Below are 18137 nucleotides of genomic sequence, written 5' to 3' on the forward strand. Positions count from 1 at the left end.
GGCACGCACAGTGGCTTCTGGTTCCTGGCCCCAGGCGCCACTCCAACTCCAGCCCAGTGTCCGGGCCACCCCAGACCCAGGCCTGCCAGTGCCCCCAGCCCTCCTCCTCCTCTGGGTGCCTCCTCCCCTTCATCCTGGCTGCCCCAGCCCCTCGCCAGCCTCTCTAGTGTCCCAGGCGCTTGGCTCCTCCCCTGCAAATGAATCCCTACAGTTCAGCTTCCTTTCTAAGAGTTTAATCTGCTCTGAGTACTTTGAAAATAACCTCTTTATACCCTGAAGCAATCAGGCTTTGCTAAATAAAAGGAGTCATAGGGGAGAGGGGAGGGGAAAGAAGAAAAACATCTGAGAGCACGGGACGATGGCCGATTGCATTTGGTTCACAGAAGGCAGCCCACCATCTCCCAGGCACAAGCCACTGAGTGCTTACTGTGCACCTGACACTGTGACTTGATGCACAGTACTGATTTAATCCTCAAACAGCCTCACCCATTTCACAGAGGGAGCAACCGAGGCACAGCAAGGCTGAACACACGCCCACCATCCCACAGCAGGCAGGCGGTGGAACTGGAGTGCCCAGCCTGGGAGCTGGCACACCCACCCACTGCCTGCACAAGCTGGGGAGTGCACGAAGCGCCAGGGTGGCAGTCTGCCAAGGTCGGCCCGAGGCAGCGGAGGCGCCTTGGGCCACATAGCGGAGAGCTGGGCTGGGCTGGGCAGGTGGGGCAGGACACCAGTCCACTCAGCTCTAACCTCTTCCAGAGCTCTGCTTGATTCGGTCCTGCCCCTCAAGGCAATCCCTTTCCTTCCCGGGCAACCACCCAGAGTTGCCCCCAACAGCTCCACCTATCCCGGGCTGCATCTCCTCCTCAGGCAGGTGCTCTAGATTCAGACAGACCGGGGTTCAGGGCTGACTGCTGCTCCCCAGCGGGGTGACCCAGGGTCGGTATTCCCAGCACCAGAGCTTCCCCATCTGTAAAACAGGGTGGCACAAGTGCCACCTGCCTCAGAGGCAGTCCTGACAGCAGAGGGCAGGTCCCAGAGGGTCAGTCCTCTGCCTGGGGGAGCAGAATCCCGGACTGGGGTGGATATGGGAGTGGAGCGGACCTTTCCATCCTTGCTACGTAAAGCACCAGCCACTGGTACCACGTGCCCTGGGAGCTGATTAGAAATTGCCAAACTAGGGCCCTCCCTGGTGGCACAGAGGGTTAAAGCACAGCACTAAGAAGCTAAAGCCACTTCCGCATGAGTTCGATCCCCGCCTGCCCCGGAGGTGACCACATGGCGCGGCAGACCTCTCCTGACCGGCCCGCTGTCTCCCCTCAGCCGTATACTTCGTTGATCTGCCTGTTCTGCTCCCCACTTTGTCCCTGGTGAATCCTCTCACCCTCCGCATCTCTGGCCTGTACCCCAGTTCTGTATGAATAAATGAATAAATCTTTAAAGAAAGAAAGAAAGAAATTGCCAAACTGACTGAGGCAGAATCTGCACTCTAACTAGGCTCCCAGATGAGTTAAAGTCACTTTACTTGCTTCCCTGCAGGTGGGGACGCTGGTCACCTGGTTCCCAGCATGAAAAACTGGTAACAGGTGGAGGAGACAGCAGGGAGGAGCCGCACCTGTTGCCACACAGGGACAGGCAAGGGTCTTCCGAAGCCCTCGGAGCCTGAGCTAACAGCCCTGACTATGGGCAGGACTGGGAAGCCAAGGCGGGCCGGGAGCCAGGCCTCCCCGGCACCCCTCAGTGCTGGGCCCCACTCGTGCAGGAGGGAGAATGGCGAGGTCCAGGGGGCCAACGTCTGGAACCAGTGGGGAGCGGTGCTGACAGTCCGCCTTCACGACCGAACCCCCCGGGCTGGCCCCAAGAGCAGCCCTAGCAGGAGCAGCCACGCTGAGGACGGTGAGTGCCGTGCACATGGGACATGTGCTCCAGGGGGCGTGCAGTAGACCCCGAGACCGGCCTTCCCTGCACACTGCTTAGTCCTCCCCTGACCTGCCTAAGCCCCACGTCCATCCGAGTCATGAGACAGCCAAGTCCTGCTCACCTGCAGTGACCAGGCCCCACCTGCAACGTACCTGATGACTGCTCCCCTGCCCCTGCACAAACCTACCCCCCACCTCACGTGGTGAATAACAAGGGGCAGCTCTGACCTCACAGGCCGAGGCAGCCATGCACGGTGGAGTCCGTGGCCTCCATTGCGCACAAACTCATACACAACCCAAGCAAAACCCACCCTCGCCCCACCACACGGCAGCAGCACGGACCCCTGTCCACTCTGCCCATGGATGAGTGACAGCTCTCCCTCTGCACCCAACTTCAGTTCAGAAATGCCCCACTGGCCTCTTTTACCACCACAGTCTGAATTGCCAGTGTCCCCCAGGCTCAGGCAAGCGCCAAAGAAACCCTAAAATGTGGCGGAGTCAGAACCTAGAGGCCTAGGATACACAAGAAAGAGCCACTGACTAGGGGGTCAGTTGGGGCTATTGAGGGGTGTGTGATGTCATGGGGTGTGTGATGTTACGGGGTGTGTGATGTCACGGGTTCTGGAAAGGCCCTTAGCCCCAAAACATCGCCACATCGGGTCTGGAAATCCCGCCTCTGAGAGTCACTGACCGGTGAGGTTCCCACCTGAGGCTCTGGTCAGCTCGCAGCAGGGTAGGGGGAGGCTGTCAGCTGGTCTGAACTTAGCGACAGACGGCATTAGGAGGGCTACAGCCAGCACTGAACGCCGGTGGCCATCTCTCCAGGGCCTCCCTGCCAGCATGCTCTCACCAGGAGGGGGCGCTCTTCCTCTGACACCCCACAAGGCGGGGCCCAAGAAACCAGAAGCTATGGCCAGGAATAGGGTCCAGCAGGGCGGGGCTTTCAACAGCCCCTCCACACACGCACCAGGGGGAGCCAGGTCCTGCGCCCTCTGTCCCCAAGGGAGGCAAAGTGCTGGTGACCAGGCGGGGGTGGGAGCTCTGAGAGCAGGGAGGTGGGGGGACAGGCAGGGGAATCAACCAGGTTCCAAAATAGCACAGTCGGTTCTGCCTCGCTTCACCCTGCGCAATGTCTGGCAGCTTCTGCTTTCAGTCTGACTCACGCCTGGTGGGGGCAGGCCAGGGTGGCCAGCGTGGGGGGGTTGGGGGGTGGCGCCGGACAACCACAGGCGTGGCAGAATCCCAGGCCAGGGGCCGCTGAGCTCACGCACACACCTACCCGCAGGGCCTCCTCCCGCCTGCCCTGGGCTGCTGAGAATGGACAGTAGGGGCACAAGATCGAGGGGCTCCCTCTCCATGGTCCTTCCCCAGCCCTCGTCTACCCCAGGGTTTCCCCAGCCATGGTAGCTGCTTGTGACCCGAAACTCGCTTCACCCCTGCCCTTCTCGGGTATACTCCAGCTAGCACCTTCACCCCATCTCCGTCTGGGAAGCCGACCTCACCTGCCAGGGGAGAAATGACCTTAGACAGCAACACCCCCACCCCGGCCGCCGTGCGGGCTACCCCCACCAGCGCCCCACTCCCCACCACACACGGGCATGAGAGGAGCAGGTATGATGAGGTCCTGTTCTCAAAAGTCACACACGTCCACTCTTTATTTTCTGTCCTTCAACACCAAAAAAGCAGAGAGGAAGCAAGTGCCTGATCTATGTCCTGGTCGGGGAGGAACGCAACTCCCCTCTCTCCCACCGCGGCCTCTGTGTCTGACTCCCAGTGGCCCACCCGCAACTGCTTCATCCCACCCCAAGTCAAGACACCCACGCGCCAACCTGAGATACCAGCAAGCCTACCGTGAACCCCAACTCTCCGGCCCCCTGCAAAACGCCTCTTTCCCCTCTGGCTCATTCCTACCTACACCCCTGTCCCGATAAGCACGGCCACCCAATGGGCCAGGCACACAGCAGACGCCTGCACCTGCCCTCCCACGGTGTAGGACAGAGAGGCAAGTGGACCATAGAGCGTCAAAGGCGACGTAGCTGGCCACAGAGGAAGACACACCCAGCCCCGCCACCCTGGCACCTACCTGACCAAACCTGGGGTGGAAGTGAAAACTTCAAGGCTGTGGGCAGGGCCTGGGGATAAGCAGAAGGATGGGGTTAAGGAGGCCTGCCTGCAGTGCTGGGGCATGTCCTGAAGAGGAATGTCCCTACCGGCCCCTGCAGCACCTGCACACCACAGCCCTCTGTCAACTCTTCCCATTGCTGCGGCCCCTGAAGTCACAGTGTGAGTCTGTGGGTGGGAGCAGGGGTCTAGAAGAAGGAGGGTTCTGTCCTGGGAAGCAGCACCAGCAGAGCTTTCACTGGGGACAAGAGGGGCATCCTTGAGTAAACTGACCAGCGACTGCCCAGTGAATTGCATCCTGTTCCCGGTAGCAGGAAGGCAGCGAGAGGCTGAATACCCAACTGACTGAAAGGCAGCCATGCGGCAGCCATGGCTAGTGGCCCCAGGAGGGGAAGAGGCAGGGACAGTAAGAGAAAGGAAAAGGAAGTCAAAAAACCGCTACAATCACGGTGTCAGGATGCTGGAGCTGGGAGGAGCCTGGAAGCAGCCTCCGGCCCAGACTGCGCGGCCTGTCTGCAGGCCTGCTGGGGGCGGCTGCTGCACGCACGGAGAAGTCGGCCAGCCTTGTGTGGGGCCTGGAATGGGCCAGCGTGTCGGGACCTTGTTGTGGGGGTCCCGTTCCTCTGCTGTGAGGGACCCTGATGGTTTCCTCCTTCTATCTGTATTTGGTGTGTTACTGGTGACAGGTCCGGGTGGGTTCTTTGTGTGCATAAAGAGAAGGTAGTGGTGGAAAGAGGGTTGATGACAGGCATCGTCAGAGACGGGCCAAGCTACCAGGCCTTGGTTCAGTGAATATGAGAGGCTGTCAGTACCCCAGGCTATCCCTGGGACGTTATGATTCTACCTACCCACCCGGGAGGGCTTGCAGCTGCCAGTGTCTGTCTGCATTTGTGCCAGGAGCCAAGCAGGCAGCACCTTTCCTGTCCCCAGCAGTCTTAGGCAAAGACATCCTGGAGTTAGTGAATACAGGCCCAATACTCTCAGCCGGGCCTGCACTCGGTAACTCCAAGGCCTATCTACAGAGATTCCAGTGAGGTAGAGCCCCGAGGCCTATAGCAGTCACCTGCCCTCTGACACACATTTCGCTGGCTTCCTTCCCTAACCTGCCTCACTTATTCTGTCCTGATACCGGTGCTTCCTGGGGTCACCTCCCAAATAAACTATCTGCACTCACACTCCTGTTTCAACCAATAGGGCCTAAGGAGGCAATTTGGGCCGGTATTGCTAAGTCTAAAACTTGAAAGAAGGGGCAAGAAATTGCTGTGAAAATAAGAAGTGCTGGCCACCCTGGGAAGCTGAGAGGCAGGCATGTAAGGCCCTGGGCCCTGGGAAGGCTGCCGGGCACATACCTAGAATTTCCTTCCCCTTGGGAGGCAAGACTCCCTCAGAGCGCATTGGGAGGATGGAAAGATGAAGTAAGGATGTGCCAGGGTTATAAGTACATGATGAAGCAGCCTCCATTCCAAGGATGACGATGCCACTACTAGAGGAGGCAAATGCAATGGATCTGAAAACCTAGCATACCCCCAAGCTGCCGCCGGGATAGAAGCCCAGGATGCCAGCATTTCAGGACCTTAGCATGACCGCTTGTTTGCGTGCATGGCTGAGCTATGCCAACCTCAGAACAAGGCCCTGGGGATGCCCAGGGAAGCCATTTGATTGAACGCTGAGAGCAGTGTTGTGAAGCAGGGGGATCCGTCCGAGATCTGTCACTTACTACGTGACCTTTAGTAACTTACTTACTATCAAGGGGTCTCGGTATGCTCATGTGTAAAATGAAGGTAATATCCACCTTGCAGGGGATCCTTCTATAAGTAGTCAATGGAAAGCTGATATTGGTGCTCAATAAATACTTTCGGGCTAGCATGGGTGGGTGCTATGACTGATGTGTAGATGGCCATTTGAGTGGAGGGGTGGATGGGTGCATGGATAGAATGACTGCCTGGGAGCATGTAATGGAGGGGTGTGTACATGGCTAGGTAGGTGGATGTCTGAAAGGAGGCAGAAGAGGCACCAGAGTTGCCTATAGTCTGGTTCCCATGTGATTCAATATCCCTTTCTGCTAAATCTAATAACAAGAAAACGAAAGCGTGGCACTTCCTAAATTATCTGTTAGAGAAAACGGTATCTCTGACAAAGGCCAAGTAAGATCCCCTGAGTCTCAGCCCCATTACAGGGGTGGGTCCTCCCCTGCAGGGGAGAAAGGGCTGTGTCAGAACGGGGCTCCTCTGGGCTCAGTCACCAGCACACCGACTCCCACAGCGGGGTCTCCCTGCAACCCACTCCACCCAACCCCTGTGTTAGGGACTAAGGAGAGGAAGGGGAAGCCAAACAAAAACAGGGTATAGATATGTGGGGGTGAGTAGGGATCAGAGAGAGGCCCTCAAGCAGAGAGGCGGGTTTATTGTTTTTGGAGAAATGGAAAAAGAAAATATTCCTGAGAGAACAAGGAAGCTGAAATAAAATGCACTGAGCAACAACAAGAAAAGAGATCATCCCCCTCCATTACTTCCAACGGCTGCCCACTGTCCTCAGATAAAGTCTAAGCTCCCCAATGATGCCTTCAAGACATCTAGGGTCCCCTCCCTTTAATAAGTCCTGAGGTCAACCTAGGGGACCTCCTCACTCTCTCCCCAACACAATCTTGGTCTCATTCTACAGACAGAAATGAGAGGAGGTTCTGCTCTGGGACCACCTCTTCCAGGCAGCCCACCATGACCCCACTCTACTGTGATCACCACCTGAGAACTCACTCCTCTCATCTACTCCCAGTACAGGGCACAGGGATACAGAGATGACTAAGAAGTCCTTGCCTTTACACTATAGTTTAGAAAAAGCAGCATCACCCGAATTCATAGCACACGTTTCTATTACCATGGCTACTGCCACTCTTACAACCACTGCCAAACCTATACTGAGCCCTTATCCCTTCTCAGGGAATGTCTCATCATGTATTGATTCATTTGCCTTCCCCAACAGCACTGGGAAGTAGGAAACGTTAAGGTACCTATTTTGCAAATGAGAAGCTGAAGCACAGGGTAGCCAGTCTGTTCAGTTTTCCCAGCTGTGGTATTAGCTCCCTGACACTATTCCTGGGTTTCTCTTTCTCGGCATCTCCCAGGTGGTCTCCAGGGAGAGGACACTCGATCATGACACTTCTTGATTCTAAGCAGCCTCCGGGAAGACATATTGTCTGGGACTGGCACCAATCGAGGGAGAGGAGTCCCAGCAGAGTGGGGGAGTCGAGTTCCAGAGTGGGGTGAGGAGGGAGAAGGGAGCAGGCCTCAGTGTCCACTTCTGTCTTCTCTCTTTCCCACCTGTCCCCATGGCCCAGGCCTGGCTTTCACGATCCTGTGATCAGTGTGCCCTGTCCATCTGTTGAGAGGGCTGAGGTGGCACTGAAGGGGAAAACAGGCATCTTGCCCAGGAGGGACAGGGGACAGAGAGTGGGCTGAGGAGAAGGGGGAGGCCCGGCTCTGCCCAGTGCGAAGGGTTAGTGCTCATGGAATGGAGGGGCTGCACCCAGAAAGTGGGAAATGGGACCCATAAGAGTTAAGTCTAGTCACCCTCCACCTTGGGCAAGGGGTGTGGGTACTAGCAGTAGCGGACCTCTTCTGCTGGCCTAGAGCTGGCCTGCCCACTCTGCAGGCTCTCTGGCCTCAGAGGCCCCTTCAGGCTGGGAAACCTGAGGAGATGGGGCAGCTCAGGACAGACTCTCGGAATAGAAGCAACAGGAGACCTCCACACCCCTACCTTGGGGGGTTGGGTTGGGGAGGGGGACTTCCCAGCCAGCCTGAGGAGCACAGGAAGGGAAGTGAGAGCCCCCAGCCCTGGCCACACCTGGCTCATCCCTACATTCCTGTGCCCTTCCAAGAAGCACAGGAGATAGACTATGCAGGGGGGAGCAGGGAAACTGAGGCACAGCACTACCCTCCAGCTCTGCTGGCCCAGCCATCAGCATCATCCTTGAAAATTAACCACTACAACTCTCACAAGCACAGGGGGGACTCCAGGGTCTGTTGTTCTGGGACCCCTTCACCTTAAGCACATACACTTTCCAGAATGGGGCCTGTCAGCTTTGGTCTCTGAAGTTGAACTTTGGAAAGGAGCAGCCTGCCTTTTCTGGATCCTGGACAAGGAGGACGGCACACAGCAAAGCCCATGGGACCAAGCAGACTCTGAACCCGAAGCCTCCTGTGCTCAAACCTCACGTCGCCACTCACAGCCGCTGTGCCTCAGTTTCCTCATCTGTGCACAGAGGATTATGTTCCTGCTCATGCATCTCACAGTTGCTGAACAAAACGAATGTATTCATTTGGCTCCTCAGCATTCCAAATGCTCCAGGCTCCTGTCCTCAGACGCACTCCCACCCTCCTCACCCGTCCCCTTCCTTCCTCCTCATCAACGACCCAATACTTGGGCCCAGCAGCAGGGCTGAAGGAGCTGAGGGAGCCACTGCTGTTGATAAAGCTGGTGCCAGGCCCATGGCGGGCACAGGGCCCAGGCATACAATGGCGCTATGTGTGCACCCAGCGTTACCCTGGAGCAGAGCTGAGCAGGCCAGCATCTGGGGTCAGGCCAGGAATTCATTTCCCTGGAGAGGGCCTCCCCACCCCCTTCCAGGCCACACAGCCCAGGGCTGGGGGACAGGCACCTTCCAATCGCCAGCTGATCTCCAACTGAGTTCAGGCAGTGGCATGGGGACGTGACCTGTGGTGGGCATGGAGAACAGGGCCTCGGAGTCTAGCCACCAGGTTGGGCCGCTCACTTGTGAGGCATTTTTGACCCATTATGTAATCTGGGACTGGAGCCTCCCCTGTGCACAAAGGGGAGGTGAAGTCTGTGGAGGCCAGGAGAAGAGGCAAGACGGCCTATGTGCCCCCTGCCCGTGCAGAGGGGCTCCCTCCCCAGCCAGCTGGGCCTCGGGCTCAGCACCAGGACTGGAGTGTACCAGGGGAGAAGCCTCGCACTCCCCAGGGGAATGAGTCACCAGCTGGCTGTCGCCAGGATGGTGCTAGACAGTGGGCAGGTAGAACGGCTTCTCTCCCTCCCTGGCAGGTCTTCTCAAGCTGGAAAACCACTCAGCTGGTATCTGGTACCAACCGCCGGGTCCCAGTCTGGCCTCTGCAGGCTGCTTCCTTTGGTGCCAGAATCGGGGCCTTGATGCCTTCCGAGTCCCCATTCTGACTCAGAGCTGCAGGCCTGGACAGCCTCCAAAAAAAAAAAAGACCCTAGGAGGGTGTCAGGTTGCCAGTCAAGGCAACCACTTACCCTCCAGTGAGAAAAAGGGTCTGAGGTGAGGAAGGAAAGGGAACCGGGGTCTCTGGAGGTGGTGGGGAGGGAGAAGCCGGGCTACCCTGTAGCTCAGGTCGTGGCCAAAATGGGCAGATGGGGAGGGGCCCCTTGGTATGAATCACTTTCCATTCTCCTCGGGAAGCTCCGGGCAACAGAAGATAACTGCCTTGCTCCCTTGCCGGCTGGATTCACACACGGTCTCACACCCAGTCTTAACAACACAAATATGTGCCCTTGCGGCGGCCGCCCACACTCCCAGAAGGTCACAAACAGAAGTCACAGTGGCGGCTCCAGCCCAGTGGACACAGTCCGGTGCCCACCCTTCCTCTTATACCCACAGCCCCCACCCCCACCCGGAGCCACCTCACACTCTGGGGGCCCTAGTCAGTGTATATCAGCTCCCCAGTTTTTACCTCAGCAGAACCTGAGGGCTCCTGCCTGGTGAAAGGGAGAGACACTTCCCCTGGCCAGGCCCACTAAAATCAGCGTGTGTGGGGGTGTGTGTGCATGTGCGTGTGCGTCAGAGAGAGAGAGGTCCGAGAGCAGAGGCTGAGCTGAACAGAAAGGGCCTTCTGAAGCTGAGCCCGTAAACTCATTTTACAGATGAACAAACTGAGGCTCTGAGGCTCAGCTTAAGAAAGTATCTCTGTTCAAGTTTAAGAGCAAGTGGGAGCCTGGTCTCTAGGAACAGGGAATTTAAAGCTGGTCAAGCAAAATGGGAGACCGAGAAGGAGCAAGAGGAAGAGGAGGGGGTAGGGGCAAGATCTGCCATGGCAGAGGTACCTCATGCTGGGCTGCTGCACTGTGTCGGTGCACATGTTCATTTCAGACATTTCTTCAGCACCTACTATGTGTCAGCAGCACAGCGGGGCCTTCCTGCCCGATCTGGGGGCTGCCCCTGTGACGCTGCTTCTGGGACTGAGTGCTTTCTTCAGGGCAGTGTGCAAGCCCTGAGGAGCAGCCTGCCGGCCGGCCATGCCCCACGCCCCGTGCGGGGTCCCAGCACACCCTGCACGGGCACAACAAGGCTTCCCTGCAAGGCCACCTCCAGAGTCTGCGGGGGACAAGGGGTCATCCGCCAGAGACTCATAGGCCATTTTGAGCAGCAGAACCCCATTTTCAGACAAAATTTACCTGGAACCCTGAAACGTAAAACATGAGAATGCAGCAGCACCGTGGGAAGTGGCTGGCCACACCATCTGGCCGCCCACAGGGGGCCTTCCCAACACTCTGGTCCCCAGGGCACCCTCTGGGGTTCTGAGGAAGAGGCTGAAAATCATCAGTACTCTGGCCTCTTCAGGTTACAGAGCCTTGAAGAAGCAGGTCACATGTACAAAATGCGCAGCTCAGGGAAGCTGGGGCCACAGCACCCCCTGACCCCCACCTCCAAACCAAGCCCTTCTCCTGACTCCCCAGACAATGGCACCCCATTCTGCACACACAAAAGAGAAATGGTAACTGCACCCCATACCTAAAAATCTTATGGATTCAGTTTCTTAGGGCAAAATGTTCCACAAGCATGCGGTGTCTTACTGCCCACAATAACTTGACAGCCTGTGTGGTTACCACCTCTGTCTTATAGATGAACAATGAATGTTCGGAAAAGGTAAGAGAGTCCCCCACCTGGTAAAGGGCAAACACGCACCCTAAGCTGCCTATGTGCTCCTGACCCCCCACCAAAGCCTTGCAAAAATCACCAGCGTCACAATGCCTGGGTATAACTGCTCTCTCTAAGTTACAGCCAGGACCCCTCTAGGCCCCTCCGAGCTCTCCCTCACCTGGAGAAAAGCTGAGAAGCCGCCTACCCAGCTCAGCCCAGCAGGGCTGCACAGAGCCACTCATGAATAATGACCAATAAAAAGACAACCACCTCCTTATTACACTCGCTATTTGGGCACTTCATACATTATTATATTTTTTAAGATGTATTTATTTATGCATACAGAACTGGGGTACAGGCCAAAGGTGCAGGGGCAGTGAGAGGATTCACCAGAGACAGAGCGGGGAGCAGAACAGGCAGATATACGAAGTACACTGCTGAGGGGAGCAGCGGGCGGGTCAGGAGAGGTCTGCTGCGCCATGTGGGTCACCTCCGGGGCGGGGATCGAACTCATGCTGCAGTGGCTTTAGCTTCTTAGTGCAGTGCTTTAACCCCCTGCGCCACCAAGGAGGGCCCACTTCACACATTATTATCTTAATCTTCACAACACTGTGCTCCCATCCTGGTCTCACAATGAGGCAATCGAGGCACAGAGATATTGGTGACTTGCCCGAGGTCACACAGAAATTAGCAAGGCCACCGGTTGCAGCCCCAGCGCCCGCACACCCACCGCTGAGCCACCCTCCTGCCCTACAGTGTCCGAAGTCTCCTCGGTCAGTGGTGACTGCAGCCTGCAGCAAGTGCTCTCGCGTGGGGCTTGCTTCCCCGGGACCCCTCTCTGTAGAGGTCAGAGGTCAACTGGAACCCTGAGGACTGGACATGGAAACACCTGCCTGATGAGCACCTCTGCTCACGCCGTGCAGCTGGCTGTCCTCCCCCAGGAGTGGGGGCTGGAAGGAGGGGGCCAGTCAAGGCACAGGCATGAATGGGACGCCCACTGCGTGCCCAGCCTCACTCCTGGCAGGTGCGGGGAAGAGAAGGCTCTGTCCTTGCGCTCCTGCCAGACGCTCCCATCCCCAGCAAGGCCCAAAGGGGTCGTCCCTGCCACCCCGCCCCCTTGAGTACTGGCTGCACCAGATGTTGGCAACACTTAGAAACAGGGCTAAAAATAGAGTCTATAATGAGTCAGTGCTAAGATTAAGCCGGGCAAACAGCCTTCGGGAGGCACCACCTCCTCCCACCCCCACCCCAACCTGGCCCAGCGCTGGCCTTTCACCTGTGCCACCCTCCACCCAGCCAGCAGAGGGTTGGGGTATTTATACCCTCTTTACCCCCCCACCCCCACTGTTATGTTGACAGAAATTGGACCTGCCCACAAGTACTCCCATCACACAAGTCCGTGGCCAGCCACCTCGAGAGTGGGCCCCAAGGAAGCAAGGGGCCCTGGAGCAGATACCCCACCCCACTCAAGGCAGATCTGTACTGAGGTCTCGAGACACTTGAGTCTCCTTCCCAGCTAATACTGACGCCCCATCAGAAACCAGGAACACCTGAACTGGCTTCCCCACTGGGGAGCCTATATCCCCTGGGAAATGGGTCTCTAGAGGCAGCCTAGCTGGCCCACCTCATAGGTGCTCAGGGAAACTGATCACTGACCAGTGAGGGACAGAGAAATCCTAAGGGAGGGACCTTCCAGGTGGGGAGCAAATTGGCCAGGGGCTCCCTCATCTCATGCATGTTTGGGTTTCTAGAAAGGCTAAGGATGGCTAGACCCACGGGCACCTGTGAGCTAGCACAGATATATCACTGGTAACTCCAGGTGAAAGGAGGATGTGTTCCATTATGTAATCAAGGAGACTGGGGCTCCCCACAGTGGAGGCAAGGAAGTACCTCCCAGGAGCTCATACACTGGGCACAGCCCCATCTCCCAGCCTTCCCAGAGTGAACAGGACATCGCCCAGTGCTGCTAGCACCAGAGAAGGGGCCAGGACAGGTGAGGGGCCTTCGGAGGAAGGAGCAGCACATGCAACCAGGTGTTCTAGCCAGAGCGCTGGCTGTGGGATCAGGGACCTGGGGCTTTCGTTCTAGCTTGGTTAGCGGTAACTGCAGGGTCTGGAGAAGCCATACTTTGGCTTCCATAGAAGATGGAGTTTTGAACAGGAGGCCTTTAAGATGCCCTGGGGGACATTAGGAGGAGGACAAGAATAATAGCGTGTAAAGCTCTGACAAGTCCTGCAGTGAGAACCCATTTTGCTATTTTGGGTTCACATACTCCCACAGCTGCTTGACTACCAGCCCTTCCACAGAACACATCTCAGGTGACTCTGGAGTAGATCTGGAGTCAATTCAAATGCCTGCAGCAGTTAACAGGAAACATGAACGTTCAGATCAGGCCTTAAAAAAGTGCAGCAGGGGACCCTATCTGGTGGCGCAACAGGTTAAAGCACAGCACTAAGAAGTTGAAGCCTCTTCAGCATGAGTTCGATCCCCACCCCACATGGCGTGGCAGACCTCTCCTGTCCCGCCCCTGCTCCCCACAGCAGTGTACTTCGTCCATCTGCCTGTTCTGCTCCCCTCTCTGTCTCTGGTGAATCCTCTCACCGCCCCTGCACCTCTGGCCTGTACCCCCAGTTCTGTATGCATAAATAAATACATCTTTTAAGAAAAAATGCAGCAGGACCTTGAAGCTAGTTGTGAGCCCTGAAAAAATAGCCACCGGTTCTGGGAACTCAGGGAATCTAGCTCTTCTGTTCCATGAAGGCCTCTATCAGGACACACCCTGGCTTTATCCCATCAGATATCCTCAACAATCCTATGGCAAGGGGCCAGGTGTCAGTACCCACAAATATGGGTGCCACAACCAGAAGACCAAGACCCAGCAGGACAGAAAATTGGCTGAGGATCACGCAATGTGACATTGCAGCAGGCTGGACATGATGGAGCAGATCCTACTTGTTAGATCCGCTTTATGTACTGAGGACTCAACCTCCATGGTCTCAAGTACTTCTCACAACCTTTCCCACTTCATAGAGCAAGAAACTCAAGGTCAAAGGAATTCAGTCACTTGTCCAAGATCACACAGCTAGACGTGGCACCAACCAGATGGCAACCCTGGCATCCAGAATCAGGAAGACACACCCTTGACCCAGCTCGGTCGCTCTCTAGGGTGAGAGACTTGCTCTCCCTAGGCCTCAGTTTCCTCACCTATAAAATGAAGTAATAAAAAGATCCATGTGTTAGGTTACTGTGAAGATTAAATTTGCAAACATTCAGAAGTACTTAGCACAGCAGATACCCAGTGGATGTGACATCTCATTGGACACTCCTCTCACTCTGCGACGTCCTGCCTATGTAGTCTTAGCAGACTAGAAGCCACCCACGGCTTCCTGGAATGGGCCTGTGCTATTCCATCCTAGGGTACTGCCCTCCACCTGGTAAGCTGGAGCTCCTAGAATTTCCCACACAGGTGGGACCTCCGGAGGCTGGACTTCCAGACCTAAGCAAAACCTGAGTCTCATCCCCTGAAGCTAACAGGCTACCTCCCCCTCAGAGAGGGGATAGCCCCAGCTCCTCACAAGTCTTTCCCCATCACAGCCTCAGGTCACGGGGTGGGGACAGAGGGGGGTTCTCCAGCCAAGCAGCTGATGTCCTCATGACCTTCCTCAGCCCTCCCAGCCTTACGACGACAGTAACAGCCCACCCAGAGCTTCCCACACTTCCCTCAGCTTGCTCCTCCTTGCTCGGTCACAGGATAGATGTCAGCACCCCAGCTTGCAGGGTCACAGTACCCACTTTACTGATGAAGAAACCGAGGGACCCAGCTTGCCCAGGCAGGGAGCTAAGTTACAGAAAGATTTCAGACCCCTGGTCCAGGCATGAGCCAGGTCCCATGGCAGCCCCACAAGATCCAGGGGGGCAGACAGGGGAGGAGACAGCTCCGAAGTCTGCCAGAGGCCAAGTGGGAGGGGACAGGAAATGGCTAAACTCCAAGCCCTGGATGTCACTCAGTCACTGGGGATCCTGAGTCTTCCTCTATCTCACCCCACCCCAGCCAGAGGAGACAGCCCAACTCCATCCCTAAAAAAGCCCCACCCAACCCTCTGCTCTGACTAGCATGGGCACCCCCAGCCAGGGCTGGCCCTCAAGCCCCTCCACTGACAGGAGCTTCCACCTCCCCAGTCCTGAACCCACCTTCAACCAGGTATCATCTCCTCTTGCTGTCCCTACTCAAAGCATGCCACCACCCGGACACACTCCCTGGCCACCCCACTCACCGCCTCCACCGACCTTCCCTTGGCCGTTCACCTCCATGCTCACTCACTCGCTCACTAGGCAGCACCTTGCTTGGATTGGGGCCCCCCACCCCCCAGTCTGGCCCAGGTACATGGTGCTGGATCTCAGGTCCTCCACAGACATTGCATAGGAGGGAGATCCCTTCTGTGACAGTGGCCCCATATTTTTACCATGACTCAGAAAAATGGATTTCATCTGCCCCAGTGCACACTTGCACACACACGTCTCTTCATACACGGCAAACAGAAGTTACACGAGAGCACTCACCTATCCTGCTCAATATACTTAGATGTCTTCCGTCCTATTCTCTTTCAATAAAAAGTCGATTTCATGGCAGGATTAGGGTGCACTTAGTGGCCCTGAGCCACCGTGCAAACTACAGCCCTCCAAGGAGATCCCTGCGGGCCCACTCCCAGCCGGCACGTGACTCCACAAGAGGCACCTAATAAAGGCATCCGGTTGTCAGACACTCCAGCCAGGCCTGTGCTAAGCATTTTACTACAGTATCTGATTTCATTACCCCATTTTACATGTGAGGAGACGGAGGCCCAAGGTCAGTGACAAATGGCTCAAGCAGAATTCAAAGCCAGGGCTGTCTGAGGCTCAAGCACAGTGAATCACCAGAGCGCCCGCCAGGTGAGTGGCTCAGCCCCTGGCAAGGACTCCCCAAGGCAGTCCACCCCAGCTCTGATATTAAGGAGCCACTGACCCTGAAATAGGGTCAGGTGGTTACAACACAAATAAGAAAAAAGGATCCCAGCCAACATTGTATTCGAGGACCTGTTTTTTCAACTGACCAATTCAAACAAAGTCAGTTTCCAAGAAGCTGCAGATGATGGTAAGTGAGGAATCACTGTATTAACTGAAATCGCCATCCTCCACAATGCCTGACTGGAGAAGGGGCTCAGAGAAGACAGGCCACCAGGCCAGGACCCATGGGCTGCAAGGCCAGCCCCTGCTCCCTCACAGCAGGGCACCCCTCATCCCCACCCACCTCACCTGAGCCCAGAGAAGGAGCAGAATGAAGGCCAAGCTGGGCCAGTCCGCTGCCCTTCCCCACTGAGACCACTGCCCTGGGGCAAGTCACGCAACCTCTCCATGTTGCCCATCTGTGGAATGGGGGGTGGGGGGTTACAGTGCCCCTCCCAGGGCAACTCTGAGCGGTCAAGGTCAACTCTCAAGGTCAAGAGCGGGACACTGCACCTGACATGAAGCAAGGCCTAGGAAACACGATCCCTGATTGTTATCCCCGAGTCCCCACCTCTGAGAACAATGCCTATGATGGAAGGTGGTTCTTTGCTGTTTGTGAGTAAACAGGGCCAGGTAAAGGGGCACCTCGCAAAGGACATGCACATGCCAGGTGCTGTTGTGAGCACTCGAGGCAGTGAGGTCTTCTCATCCCGAGGATGAACCCACACGGCGGACACAACTGTCATCTCCATTTTACAGATAAGGAAACTGAGGCACCAAGAGGCTAAGCCATGTGCCGGAGTCACGATGCTACAAAGAGCAGGACCAGGCTTCACATGCCTGGCACCGGCGGTGTCTACTGCCCACCCCAGACACGCCTGGATGTTTGCCGTGGCTGGGCCAGCACAGGACTGAGCCACTCATGCCCATTTCCTTCTCTAAACCAGGGGCTCAAAACTGGCCTAGGGTGAGGAGGAGGAGGGCATGCTTAAACTGCCAGGGTCTGCAAGCATCAGCCAGCTCACCTGCCCCTGATCTCACAGGCTTTCCACCACGGCAGGGGCCGCCCTGAGCCTCAGACCCCCAGCCCTCCTCAAAAGACCTACTGATTCCAGGGCAGCTGCAGGGCCTCCCCCCCATTTCCCTGCCTCCCAAAGATAACCCCCCCCCGCCTCCCAAAGATACCCCCCACATACACACACACACACACACACACACGAACGCACGTACATACGTACATATCCTCATACCTGGGAAAGGCCAGCCCCTGGAAGGAGGGCCCCTGGAATGCTCAGCTCCTCGGGGGGCCAGAGCCCAGGGCTGTGCCCCTGCCCCAGCGCTAGCCCCAGTTTCCTCATTTTCCTCAGTGCTGTTTCTCACCCAGCCCCCGCACCTAGGTCTGAGAGGAAGTTGCACAATCCCCTGGGAGCTGCAAATGTGACCGAGGATTACTCACAGTGCTGAGAGAGCCGCACGCCTGGAAGGCCTCTCATACCCACAAGTCTGCCCAACACAGACAGGCTTCCAGCTCCAGCCTCACCCATCTCGGACCCCAGCCTCAGGCCAGCCACGGTGCCCCTAGGCCGAGCCTCTGACAGTCCCCTACCACCTAAGCAGCAGGCCTCGCTGAACCCCAAGCCACACTGTCCTCTTCACAGAGAGGCAGAGGCACCGAGGGGCAAGGTTCTGTAGCAATCCTACTAAATCCAGTGTGGGCTAACCCTAACCCATACATCCTCCAGCTCCTCTCGGACACATGTACCCTCTGAGCCCAAGTCCCACAGTTCGCTACCTTTCTGGCTCACCACACACACCGGACCTCAGCTTTGGCCTTCCCAGAGCCTCTGGACACTCAGTTCACAGACTATAATCCACCTTGAGATGACCCCTAAAACTAAGTATATTCGTATGAAACTCTGGGAAGATCTGAGCTACCAAACAATTTTTACTTGCAGGAAAATGTTCTAGCCTGTGGTGATTTCAGAGTTTCCTCAGCCCCCAAAGTACTTCTTTAACGGTCTACCAGAGAAACTTGACATTTCTCCAGTGCTTCTTTCTGGAGGCTAAAGGATTCCCACCTTGGGTAGGTAAGCATCCCTTGTCAGGAAAGATAGGCACTGATTAAGTTGTATCAGTCATCCATACCCCAGAGCAGGTGAGTTTTACCAGGCTTTTTGATGGCAGTGTGTTTGCAGAAGGAATCAGGGTAAAGGAAAGAT

The 18137-nt window shown here is 56.4% G+C and overlaps 1 protein-coding gene across 2 annotated transcripts in view; it reads right to left on the reverse strand.

Annotated features, from left to right (window-relative positions):
* Positions 1 to 18137, reverse strand: part of TFEB (transcription factor EB) — a 48400-nt gene that overhangs the window by 19295 nt on the left and 10968 nt on the right. The window contains exon 2 of one of the 2 annotated variants that reach the window (XM_012723658.1): positions 4003 to 4051. The exons of the other annotated variant lie outside the window; for it this stretch is intronic. The gene's annotated coding sequence lies outside the window, so the exon portion shown is untranslated. The remainder of the gene's footprint in view (positions 1 to 4002; positions 4052 to 18137) is intronic. 2 annotated transcript variants of the gene reach the window in all.

This window comes from Condylura cristata, unplaced genomic scaffold (genome assembly GCF_000260355.1).
Source record: "Condylura cristata isolate star-nosed mole 26May11 unplaced genomic scaffold, ConCri1.0 scaffold00001, whole genome shotgun sequence".
In the NCBI taxonomy this organism is placed as follows: domain Eukaryota; kingdom Metazoa; phylum Chordata; class Mammalia; order Eulipotyphla; family Talpidae; genus Condylura; species Condylura cristata.